We start from the raw sequence: 12,102 nt of genomic DNA, 5'->3' as shown, positions 1-12,102 counted from the left end.
CCCACAAGGTGGGACGAAGGCCGTTCAGCGCCTCCGGTTTGCACCCCTGCCTCTCCCCCTGTGCCCCAACCTGCCACTGAGATGCAACCCCCCTCTCAGGACACAGGCACTACCGCCTCATGGCCTGCACCCACACCCTCATCTCCGCTGTCCTCGGCCCCATCCAGCAGTGTAGTTCAGCGCACCGTCCAGCCGTCGCTTGCGCAAGTGTTCGAGCGCAAGCGCAAGTACGCCGCCACGCACCCGCACGCTCAAACGTTAACCGTCCGCATCGCAAAATTCATCAGCCTTGAGATGCTGCCGTATAGGGTTGTGGAAACGGAGTCCTTCAAAAGTATCATGGAGGCGGCGGCCCCGCGCTACTCAGTTCCCAGTCGCCACTACTTTTCCCGATGTGCCGTCCCAGCCCTGCACGACCACGTCTCCCGCAACATTGTACGCGCCCTCACCAACGCGGTTACTGCCACGGTCCACTTAACTACGGACACGTGGACAAGCACAGGCGGGCAGGGCCACTACATCTCCCTGACGGCACATTGGGTGAATTTAGTGGAGGCTGGGACCGAGTCAGAGCCTGGGACCGCTCACGTCCTACCCACCCCCAGAATTGCGGGCCCCAGCTCGGTGCTGGTATCTGCGGAGGTGTATGCTTCCTCCACTAAAGCACCCTCCTCCTCCTCCTCCTCTGTCTCGCAATCAAGATGTGTTAGCAGCAGCATGTCGCCAGCAGTCGGTGTCGCGCGGTGTGGCAGCACAGCGGTGGGCAAGCGTCAGCAGGCCGTGCTGAAACTACTCAGCTTAGGCGATAAGAGGCACACGGCCCACGAACTGCTGCAGGGTCTGACACAGCAGACCGACCGCTGGCTTGCGCCGCTGAGCCTCCAACCGGGCATGGTCGTGTGTGACAACGGCCGTAACCTGGTGGCGGCTCTGCAGCTCGGCAGCCTCACGCACGTGCCATGCCTGGCCCACGTCTTTAATTTGGTGGTTCAGCGCTTTCTGAAAAGCTACCCACTCTTGTCAGACCTGCTCGTAAAGGCGCGCCGGCTCTGCGCACATTTCCGCAAGTCCCACACGGACGCTGCCACCCTGCGCACCCTGCAACATCACTTTAAGCTGCCAGTGCACCGACTGCTGTGCGACGTGCCCACACGGTGGAACTCTACGCTCCACATGTTGGCCAGGCTCTATGAACAACGTAGAGCTATCGTCGAATACCAACTCCAACATGGGCGGCGCAGTGGGAGTCAGCCTCCTCAATTCCTTTCAGAAGAGTGAGCCTGGTTGGCAGACATCTGCCATGTCCTTGGTAATTTTGAGGAGTCTACCCAGGTGGTGAGCGGCGATGCTACAATCATTAGCGTCACCATTCCTCTGCTATGCATCTTGAGAAATTCCCTGCAAACCATAAAGGCAGCTGCTTTGCGCTCGGAAACGGGGGCGGGGGAAGACAGTATGCCGCTGGATAGTCAGGGCACCCTCCTGTCTATTTCTCAGCGCGTACAGGAGGAGGAGGAGGAGCATGAGGAGGATGAGGAGGAGGGGGAAGAGACAGCTTGGGCCGCTGCTGACGGTACACCGGCTGATTGCCTGTCATCCTTTCAGCGTGTATGGCCTGAGGAGGAGGAGGAGGAGGAGGAGGAGGAGGATCCTGAAAGTGATCTTCCTAGTGAGGACAGCCATGTGTTGCGTACTGGTACCCTGGCACACATGGCTGACTTCATGTTAGGATGCCTTTCTCGTGACCCTCGCGTTGCACGCATTCTGGCCACGACGGATTACTGGGTGTACACACTGCTCGATCCACGGTATAAGGAGAACCTGCCCACTCTGATTCCCGAAGAGGAAAGGGGTTCGAGAGTGTTGCTATACCACAGGACCCTTGCGGACAAGCTGATGGTAAAATTCCCAGCCGACAGCGCTAGTGGCAGAAGGCGCAGTACCGAGGGCAAGGTAGCAGGGGATGTGCGTAGATCGAGCAGCATGTACATCGCAGGCAGTGCAACAGTCTTTAAGGGCCTGGCCAGCTTTATGGCTCCCCACCAAGACTGTGTCACCGCTCCCCAGTCACGGCTGAGTCGGCGGGAGCACTGTAAAAGGATGGTGAGGGAGTACGTAGCGGATCGCACGACCATCCTTGGTGACGCCTCTGCCCCCTACAACTACTGGGTGTCGAAGCTGGACACGTGGCCTGAACTCGCGCTGTATGCCCTGGAGGTGCTTGCTTGTCCTGCGGCTAGCGTCTTGTCGGAAAGGGTGTTTAGTGCGGCTGGGGGAATCATCACAGATAAGCGTAGCTGCTTGTCAACCGACAGTGCCGACAGGCTAACACTCATCAAGATGAACAAAGGCTGGATTTCCCCAGACTTCTGTTCTCCACCAGCGGACAGCAGCGATACGTAAGCAATACGTAGGCTGCACCCGCGGATGGAAGCTACGTTCTCTCTCACCATCCAAAACGGGGACATTTCTGCTTCATCAATCTGTGTCTAATATTCCTCCTCCTCCTCCTCCTGCTCCTCCTCCTGAAACCTCACGTAATCACGCTGAACGGGCAATTTTTCTTAGGGCCACAAGGCTCAGTCAAATAATTTTTCAGAACAATTTTTAAAAGTTTCAATGCGCTTAAAAGCATTGGAACTTTAACTTGAACCAATTTTTCGTTACACTGGGCTGCCTCCAGGCCTAGTTACCACTTAAGCCACATTAACCAAAGCGATTAATGTGTTTCACCTGCCCTCTTGGCTGGCCATGGCCAATTTTTGGGATGTACATTAGTACTGTTGATACAGCAATTTTTGTGGGCCCTCGCCTACAGTGTAATCAAATTAATTTTTAGCCCACCTGCATTACAGCTGACGTAACCTCAGCTGTGTTGGGCAATGCAATGGGATATTTTTATGTACCGCCGGTGGGTTCCAGGGAGCCACCCATGCTGTAGGTGCACACGGAGTTTTTAATACATCTGTACACTTCTAAAGAACCCCAGTCTGACTGGGGCATGCAGTGTGGGCCGAAGCCCACCTGTATTACGCACAACATTACTACCTCAGCTGTGTTGGGCAATGCAATGGGATATTTCTATGTACCGCCGGTGGCTTCCTGGCACCCACCCAGGCAGTGGGTCCACAGGGAGTTTAACCTACATGTGTCCACTTGTAAAGAACCCCAGTCTGACTGGGGCATGCAGTGTGGGCCGAAGCCCACCTGCATTAAGCACGACATTACTACCTCAGCTGTGTTGGGCAATGCAATGGGATATTTTTGTGTACCGCCGGTGGGTTCCAGGGAGCCACCCATGCTGTAGGTGCACACGGAGTTTTTAATACATCTGTACACTTCTAAAGAACCCCAGTCTGACTGGGGCATGCAGTGTGGGCCGAAGCCCACCTGTATTACGCACAACATTACTACCTCAGCTGTGTTGGGCAATGCAATGGGATATTTCTATGTACCGCCGGTGGCTTCCTGGCACCCACCCAGGCAGTGGGTCCACAGGGAGTTTAACCTACATGTGTCCACTTGTAAAGAACCCCAGTCTGACTGGGGCATGCAGTGTGGGCCGAAGCCCACCTGCATTAAGCACGACATTACTACCTCAGCTGTGTTGGGCAATGCAATGGGATATTTTTGTGTACCGCCGGTGGGTTCCAGGGAGCCACCCATGCTGTAGGTGCACACGGAGTTTTTAATACATCTGTACACTTCTAAAGAACCCCAGTCTGACTGGGGCATGCAGTGTGGGCCGAAGCCCACCTGTATTACGCACAACATTACTACCTCAGCTGTGTTGGGCAATGCAATGGGATATTTCTATGTACCGCCGGTGGCTTCCTGGCACCCACCCAGGCAGTGGGTCCACAGGGAATTATAAATGCATCTGTTTCCACTTATAAAGAAACCCAGTCTGACTGGGGCATGCAGTGTGGGCCGAAACCCACCTGCATTAACCCTTTCCAGTCCACTGTGTGACCTGTGAAGACATTAGGGTTTTACGGCTGTACAGCTCCGTTGTTGGTAGACGTCCGTCGGGGTTCTCTTACTGTATATTGCCAGCCTCTCTGCTGTCGGAGCCTATCCTACGTGTCAGCTCATGCAGTACTGGCTTTAGCCAGCATATAGCGCCGTTGTATAACGGCAGAAAAAGAGTAAGCCCCCTAGGAAAACCATATACAAATTGGATTGGAAAGGGTTAAGCACAACATTACTACCTCAGCTGTGTTGGGCAATGCAATGGGATATTTCTATGTACCGCCGGTGGCTTCCTGGCACCCACCCATGCTGTAGGTGCACACGGAGTTTTTACTACATCTGTACACTTATAAAGAACCCCAGTCAGACTGGGGCATGCAGTGTGGGCCGAAGCCCACCTGCATTAAGCACGACATTACTACCTCAGCTGTGTTGGGCAATGCAATGGGATATTTCTGTGTACCACCGGTGGGTTCCAGGGAGCCACCCATGCTGTGGGTCGACAGGGACTTCACAATAGGGAGTTGTACCTGCCTGTGTCTATGAATTAAAAAGCCCGGTCTGACTGGGGCATGCAGACACCTTGACAGAATGAATAGTGTGTGGCACATAGGTTCCCCATTGCTATGCCCACGTGTGCAGCTCCTGATGGCGGTGGCACAGGATTCTATTTCTCATTGCTTCTGTACAGCATTGTGGGCTATCGCTCCGCCACTTTTAAAGAGGGTCGCTGCCTAGCCGTGCCAACCTCTGCAGTGTGTGCCTGCGGTCCCTCGTCATGGCAGACGCAATTCTAAATAGACATGAGCGTGGTGTGGCATGAGGGCAGCTGAAGGCTGCCCAGGGACACTTTGGTGTGCGCTGTGGGGGGGAGGGGGGGCGGTTGGTCAGCATGTAACCCAGGAGAAGTGTCAGTGGAGTGTCATGCAGGCAGTGATTGTGCTTTGTTGGAGGTAGTGTGGTGCTTAGCAAAGGTATGCCATGCTAATGAGGGCTTTTCAGAAGTAAAAGTTGTTGGGAGGGGGGGGGGCCCACTCTTGCCGGTATTGTGGCTTAATAGTGGGACCTGTGAACTTGAGATGCAGCCCAACATGTAGCCCCTCGCCTGCCCTATCCGTCACTGTGTCATTCCCATCACTTTCTTGAATTGCCCAGATTTTCACACATGAAAACCTTAGCGAGCATCGGCGAAATACAAAAATGTTCTGGTCGCCCATTGACTTCAATGGGGTTCGTTGTTCGAAACGAACCCTCGAGCATCACGGGAAGTTCGTTCCGAATAACGAACACCCGAACATTTTGGTGTTCGCTCATCTCTATTTATAGCCCATTTAATTTATGAAATATGATGTTTATACTTAGATTTTTTTAGCAATATTAATGTCTTTTTCTGTGCTAGCATAGCAGCCATTAAATGAAACCAGTTATCGTTTATGCTTTATTTTTAAAAAGATTAAACAAGGGGTTGTTATTAGAGATAAGTGAGCACGCTCGGTAAAGGCAGATACTTGAGCGAGCATCGCTCTTCTCGAGTAACTGCATACTTGTCCGAGCGTTGCTATTTTTCATATATTTTTTTAACAAGCGCACAAGTAGACAGTTTTGTTAATCTTAGGACTCACTCACAGAGGCGTATTTTTGCTGCGCATTATAGGCATATTTTTTATGTGCGTAATATGCAGTATGCAGTAAATACACATATCATATGTGTACCTACTGCGGAATTTAAGCACCCACAGCCTACAACGGTGCATATTACTCACCAGAATAGGACGTTTTTTTTGTTCAATAATAATATGCGCCTGGGAAAAATCCAGGTTTGATTAACCAAATGTCAGCCAATGGGCTTTTAGTACTGCGTATTACACCCGTAAACATATGTGTGTAATACGTAGACAACATACGACTATGTGACCCTAATAAAGCATTATTTAATTCTCAGTTCTTAGGGTGACTTCAGATGTGCCTATGCGCAAATGCGGATGTTTCAGCACAACATATCTGCGCAGTGAATGAGGTTGATTTGCTCGCATGTCTGTGCATAGTGCTGTACTTTTTGCATACACAGGGCCTGTTCATATGTGCACGCAACACTCCACCGCCCTAATTTAAAAGTCTATTTAGCCTACTGAGGTCCAAATGTGTACTTTTTTCATGGAATTGAGCAGCATATTGCGCATCCAGCTTCATATTGCATGCACATTTTCCAAACCCCTTCTATGGGGCACTTTGGCGCACAAATAGATGGCAAAATGGAGCATGTTCTATTTTTTTGCCTGGTACAAAATGCACACAAAACAATTGTTAATGTGAATATATCCATTGACATCAGTGCGTTCTATTCTCCGTGTATTGCATGCGTATATATTTTGATTGTGCAAAAACGCACACAAATAAGTTCGTCTGAAGCTGCCCTTAATACTAGATTTTTATTTGAGGTAATGCCCATATTATCTACAAAGCTATAGAAGAAAAGCACTGAAGCCGTTTGGATAGTATTTTATGAATTTGACAGTTTTATAAATAAAATAACTGGAAATAAGTCTACTATTTGCATCACTTGAAGTGTAAGATAACTGGAAATGAGTCTCCTATTTGCATCACTTGACGTCTCACAGACCGTCCGTCATAGACGTCTGCTGCAGTTTCTCAGTGAAGAGATGCGTAGGACAGTTTGCTGAATGCCATTTTTACAGCATTACCTCTCCAAGAGTTTGGCTTTTGTCTTCTCGCCTAACATAAAACTAATGTAACAGATGTTTTTCACTAAGTTCCATCACCGAGCCCGAGCTATTATTGCTTCTATTAATAGTCTCAGAAATTGCTAAATTAAATGAAATAGGTAATATTGAGAGGTAAAAAATGCTGCCTCGTGGTAACAAGTGAAATGACTTCACATTCTGCAGCACTATTTTATTTTAGGACGGAGATGCTATCTACTCATTTTTATCCCAGGAAGATTTTAGATATTATTTTCTAATCTATTTTCTATTTTTCTTTTTAACACCAACTTATTCTGCAATGCTGGGAAAGATCTGGTCATGCCACCAAGGACATCAGTATGCCCCTAATAATATAAACCTCTTAAGGACTAGGGTGTTTTGGTCCTAAGGCCTTAGTCAGACGGGCGTTTTTAGCCGCGATTTGCGCATGCGTCCGGCGATTTTTTAAAACCATTGCTTTGCAATGGTATCGGACACATGAGCGCTTTTTATGCGCTCGTCCGATAAATTATAGAACAAAAAATCGCAGATCGCACCTATCTGCGATCTGCGATTCCTGTTCTCTTCTCTATATGCGCTCAATGGGGCCGGCGGCAGCAGCGCCGACCCCATTGAGAACATATAGAAGACAAATCATTCTTCTCTGCCACAGCTGTAACAGCTGTGACAGAGAAGAACGATGTTTGCCCATTGCATTCAATGGAGCGGCAATACAGCCGCTCCATTGAAAGCAATGGGCTGCCGGCATGCGCGGGGTGAATTGTCGGGAAGGGGTTAAATATATAAACCCTTCCCTGCAATTCATCCTAAAATGTGTTAAAATAAAAAAAAAATTGTATACTCACCTTTCCGCTGCAGCCGGAGTCCAGCCGCGGCCGCTGTCAGTTCTCCTGAACTGCTTCTCGGCACTATTCAGCCGGTGGGGCTTTAAAATCCCTGCCTGCTGAATGATCTGCCTCTGATTGGTCACAGCCCTGACCAATCAGAGGCTGAAAACACTCACACACCCATTCATGAATTCATGAATGGGTGAGTGACTGCTGCCTCTCAGCGCTGAGCCAATCAGGGGCAGGTCTGACTCACATTCATTCATGAATTCATGAATGGGTGTGAGTGAGGCATGCCTCTGATTGGCTCAGCGCTGAGCCAATCAGGGGGCAGGTCTGACTTACACCCCCTTCACACCCACTGCAGGACGGCCGCTCGGAGCTCCGGCTGCCGGGAGAAGGTGAGTACATAGATATTTTTTATTTTTACACATTTTAGGATGAATTGCAGGGAAGGGCTTATATATTTAAGCCCTTACCGACAATTCATCCCGGGCTCGCCCGCAGCGCATTGCTTTCAATGGAGACGGCTGTATTGCCGTCTCCAGTGAATGCAATGCGCTGGACAGCTCCGGCCCGTTTTTAATGAAACGCGGCTAGGAGCAGATTTTCGGGCGATTTGCGGGCGACTTGCGCGCACCGGTCACGCGATTTGCGGATGCGCATCCGTCATGCGATCCCCAAATCGCGCGAAAAATCGCCCGTCTGACTAAGGCCTTAAGGCGCAGACAATTTTTAAGGGACTTTGCCCATGTGGTGATATTTTTTTTTCTTCAGCTACCAAAATTATTTCTGCTATCTTTTTTTGCTTTGACATATAGAGTATAGTTGAGCGAACGTACTCTGTCGAGCTTGATGCTCGTTCGAGTATTAGCGTACGCGATTGTGCTCGTTACTAGAGATGAGCGAACATACTCGTCTGAGCTTGATACTCGTTGGAGTATTAGCGTGTTCAAGATGCTCGTTACTCGTGACGAGTACCACGCAATGTTCGGGTTACTTTCACTTTCATCTATGAGACGTTAGCGCGCTTTTCTGGCCAATAGAAAGACAGGGAAGGCATTACAACTTCCCCCTGCGACGTTCAAGCCCTATACCACCCCCCTGCAGTGAGTGGCTGGCGAGATCAGGTGTCACCCGAGTATAAAAATCGGCCCCTCCCGCGGCTCGCCACAGATGCGTTCTGACATAGAGGAGGGAAAGTGCTGTCTTGGTGGAGCTGCTATAGGGAGAGTGTTAGGAGTATTTTAGGCTGCAAGAACCCCAACGGTCCTTCTTAGGGCCACATCTAACCGTGTGCAGTACTATGGAGGCTGCTTTTTGCAGTGTTGCACATTTTTTTTTTTTGGTATATCGGCCGTGCAGAGCATTGCGCCCTGCAGTAATACTCCAGGGCCAGAAGTGGTGGTTAGGCAGGTACAGAAGACATATTGATTGAATATAGGCACTGGGCCTTTGCAAAAACATTTAGGGAAAAAAATCTATTTGGGCTGCCTGTGACTGTCCTCAGTGTTCTGGGTCTGTGCTGGGTGTAGTAGTCCTCCAAATTCATATGCAGCAAGCTAAGTGTTACAGCAGGCTTGCGCAAAATTATTTCCTGGCTCTGTCTGGGCTGTTAAATCACTGCTGTATTGCAGTCCACAGTGCAACACTCTGCAGTTCTTTGACATACTCCAGGGCCAGTAGCGGTGAGGCAGGGACAGAAGACATATTGATTGAATATAGGCAGTGGGACTTTGCAAAAACATTTGGGGAAAAAAATCTATTTGGGCTGCCTGTGACTGTCCTCAGTGTTCTGGGTCTCTGCTGGGTGTAGTAGTCCTCCAAATTCATACGCAGCCAGCTAAGTGTTACAGCAGGCTTGCGCAAAATTATTTCCTGGCTCTGTCTGGGCTGTTAAATCACCGCTGTATTGCAGTCCACAGTGCAACACTCTGCAGTTCTTTGACATACTCCAGGGCCAGTAGCGGTGAGGCAGGGACGGAAGACATATTGATTGAATATAGGCAGTGGGCCTTTGCAAAAACATTTGGGGAAAAAAATCTATTTGGGCTGCCTGTGACTGTCCTCAGTGTTCTGGGTCTCTGCTGGGTGTAGTAGTCCTCCAAATTCATACGCAGCCAGCTAAGTGTTACAGCAGGCTTGCGCCAAATTATTTCCTGGCGTTCCGTAAGCGAAGTCAGCCTCCAACCACAGGCCAATAAGCGGCACGTTTAATTACAGCGTTCTGTTTCTGCATTACTGGTAATACAGCATGCTGAGGGGTAGGGGTAGGCCTAGAGGACGTGGAGGCCCAAGTCAGGGTGTGGGCACAGGCCGAGCTCCTGATCCAGGTGTATCGCAGCTGACTGCTGCGGGATTAGGAGAGAGGCACGTTTCTGGCGTCCCCACATTCATCGCACAATTAATGGGTCCACGCGGTAGACCTTTATTAGAAAATGAGCAGTGTGAGCAGGTCCTGTCGTGGATGGCAGAAAGTGCATCCAGCAATCTATCGTCCACCCACAGTTCTGGCCGTTCACTGCTGCAACTCAGAATCCTCTGGCTGCTGCTCCTCCTTCCTCCCAGCCTCCTCACTCCATTACAATGACACATTCTGAGGAGCGGGCAGACTCCCAGGAACTGTTCTCGGGCCCCTGCTCAGATTGGGCGGCAGTGGTTCCTCTCCCACCAGAGGAGTTTATCGTGACTGATGCCCAACCATTGTAAAGTTCCCGGGGTCCGGGGGATGAGGCTGGGGACTTCCGGCAACTGTCTCAAGACCTTTCAGTGGGTGAGGAGGACGATGACGATGAGACACAGTTGTCTATCAGTGAGGTAGTAGTAAGGGCAGTAAGTCCGAGGGAGGAGCGCACAGAGGATTCGGAGGAAGAGCAGCAGGACAATGAGGTGACTGACCCCACCTGGTTTGCTACGCCTACTGAGGACAGGTCTTCAGAGGGGGAGGCAAGAACAGCAGCAGGGCAGGTTGCAAGAGGCAGTGCGGTGGCCAGGGGTAGAGGCAGGGCCAGACCGAATAATCCACCAACTGTTTCCCAAAGTGCCCCCTCGCGCCATGCCACCCTGCAGAGGCCGAGGTGCTCAAAGGTCTGGCAGTTTTTCACTGAGAGTGCAGACGACCGACGAACAGTGGTGTGCAACCTTTGTCGCGCCAAGATCAGCCGGGAAGCCACCACCACCAGCCTCACCACCACCAGCATGCGCAGACATATGATGGCCAAGCACCCCACAAGGTGAGACGAAGGCCGTTCACCGCCTCCGGTTTGCACCGCTGCCTCTCCCCCTGTGCCCCAACCTGCCACTGAGATCCAACCCCCCTCTCAGGGCACAGGCACTACCGTCTCCTGGCCTGCACCCACACCCTCACCTCCGCTGTCCTCGGCCCCATCCACCAATGTCTGTCAGCGCACCGTCCAGCCGTCGCTAGCGCAAGTGTTTGAGCGCAAGCGCAAGTACGCCGCCACGCACCCGCACGCTCAAGCGTTAAACGTGCACATAGCCAAATTTATCAGCCTGGAGATGCTGCCGTATAGGGTTGTGGAAACGGAGTCTTTCAAAAGTATGATGGCGGCGGCGGCCCCGCGCTACTCAGTTCCCAGTCACCACTACTTTTCCCAATGTGCCGTCCCAGCCCTGCACGACCACGTCTCCCGCAACATTGTACGCGCCCTCACCAACGCGGTTACTGCCAAGGTCCACTTAACAACGGATACGTGGACAAGCACAGGCGGGCAGGGCCACTATATCTCCCTGACGGCACATTGGGTGAATTTAGTGGAGGCTGGGACAGAGTCAGAGCCTGGGACCGCTCACGTCCTACCCACCCCCAGAATTGCGGGCCCCAGCTCGGTGGTGGTATCTGCGGCGGTGTATGCTTCCTCCACTAAACCACCCTCCTCCTCCTCCTCCAACACAACCTCTGTCTCGCAATCAAGATGTGTCAGCAGCAGCAGCACGTCGCCAGCAGTCGGTGTCGCGCGTCGTGGCAGCACAGCGGTGGGCAAGCGTCAGCAGGCCGTGCTGAAACTACTCAGCTTAGGAGAGAAGAGGCACACGGCCCACGAACTGCTGCAGGGTCTGACAGAGCAGACCGACCGCTGGCTTGCGCCGCTGAGCCTCCAACCGGGCATGGTCGTGTGTGACAACGGCTGTAACCTGGTGGTGGCTCTGCAGCTCGGCAGCCTCACGCACATGCCATGCCTGGCCCACGTCTTTAATTTGGTGGTTCAGCGCTTTCTGAAAAGCTACCCACGCTTGTCAGACCTGCTCGGAAAGGTGCGCCGGCTCTGCGCACATTTCTGCAAGTACCATACGGACGCTGCCACCCTGCGCACCCTGCAACATCGGTTTAATCTGCCAGTGCACCGACTGCTGTGCGACGTGCCCACACGGTGGAACTCTACGCTCCACATGTTGGCCAGGCTCTATGAGCAGCATAGAGCTATAGTGGAATACCAACTCCAACATGGGCGGCGCAGTGGGAGTCAGCCTCCTCAATTCTTTTCAGAAGAGTGGGCCTGGTTCTGGGTCGAATTCCCTTGTGTCTGTTGGTTGATTTGAACAGGACTTGTTCAGTGTCT

Source organism: Eleutherodactylus coqui, chromosome 4 (assembly GCF_035609145.1).
Source record: "Eleutherodactylus coqui strain aEleCoq1 chromosome 4, aEleCoq1.hap1, whole genome shotgun sequence".
NCBI classification, from domain to species: Eukaryota; Metazoa; Chordata; class Amphibia; order Anura; family Eleutherodactylidae; genus Eleutherodactylus; species Eleutherodactylus coqui.
The sequence above is the reverse complement of the archived record's forward strand: the minus strand, read 5'-3'. Positions refer to the sequence as shown.